Below are 1,508 nucleotides of genomic sequence, written 5' to 3'. Positions count from 1 at the left end.
ATATATAATGAAAATAATAAATAAAATTAAGTCTGCGAATTAATTAATAGTGAACGATTTCTGACTCGAAGTTGCTTTCTATGAGTTTATAATTTTATGGGCAGCTATCCAGTAGAAGGTCAAATTGAAAAGATATTTTATTTTTAAATAAAATAAATCTTAAATTAATTAAATTTATTTTAAACTAATATAATATGTAGACAATCAATTAAAATTTGAATTATAATAAATTCACTATTTATTTAATATCTGTAAGAATCATAACCTTTAATTCTTACTTTAATGCGGAAGAAATTAAGATATGCAAAGTGAATATATGCAATCTACAAATTTTAAACTAAATATACAAATTTTTTTATCATTTTTTTTTTTTGACGAACATTAATTAAATACTGCAATACATCAATAGAGTGGTTCAATTAACTGTTTATTATGATTCTGAATGGGCAGGCTGCAAGTTATTTTTGAGTTTTAAAAAAATCATGTGTTGATGTTTAACCTACGCCCATCAGGCTGATAAAAACTAGAATAATCCCAATTGCGCAAAAATATCAACAATAGATAATTTATTTCAATTAAATTATAATAAAATCTCAAGATATGAAATAAAGCATATATTGAATATGAGATTGTCCTGTAAAACACGACTAAACAATAGAATGTAGAACATAGAAAGAGAGAGAGAATGATAGAGTTGAAATGAGATTGGATTAACTTGAGCAATTCATTAGTCTTTTACTGTAGAAATGACCCCCTATTTGGAGGCATAGCGGTATTAAATGTACAATTATCAGCTTGCCCCTATTTGAATAGGAATGTCACGGGGTATTTTGGTCATAAGGAAATGCATGAATAATTTTGCTCGGCTGCCCTATCATTTTGTCGTTTAGTCTCAATTTCCCTTGAGTCGGCTAGATTTGTCTGATTGATTTAGCTGAGACAGGGCAGAAGGTCGGTTCTTCTTTGCTAGTCACTCTGTCTACTCTATGGAGGACTGTCAGTCGGCTTGGCTGAGGGTCTTCGATTGATTTTGGATAAAGACATTCGGTCGGCTTTAGATGAGGACATTCAACAGCTTGGTAAGGTCAGTCAGCCGACCCATGAGAGTATATACATTGTCGGACTTTGTTTGGAAATATCCTTTAGCTTGACTATTAGTAGTTGGACCGTTAAGTGGGATTCTTATTGCCAAGATGAGAATAGGTTGTTAGGCAGAGGGCATATTATCGTAATCCGACAGGTGGCCCGCCCCTTTAACAGGAAAGCCACAGAATAATTTATGTGGGTGCTGTGTTGGGCACTTGAGTAATCCTGGTGTGTCTTGAGATATTCTCTAAAGATTACTCGTGATATTATTTTGGGGATTTTGGCAGGTCCCTTTGTTTGGTTAAGTAAGTCATGTTCTTTGCCTCAATGGGCTTTTGTTTGGTAGACTTTGTACACATTTTTCGGAGGGGTCATGGTTAGACATTGGATAACTTGACTCATGTTGATGTGGCCCTTGACCT

This window comes from Phalaenopsis equestris, unplaced genomic scaffold (genome assembly GCF_001263595.1).
Source record: "Phalaenopsis equestris unplaced genomic scaffold, ASM126359v1 Scaffold000104, whole genome shotgun sequence".
NCBI classification, from domain to species: domain Eukaryota; kingdom Viridiplantae; phylum Streptophyta; class Magnoliopsida; order Asparagales; family Orchidaceae; genus Phalaenopsis; species Phalaenopsis equestris.
The sequence above is the reverse complement of the archived record's forward strand: the minus strand, read 5'-3'. Positions refer to the sequence as shown.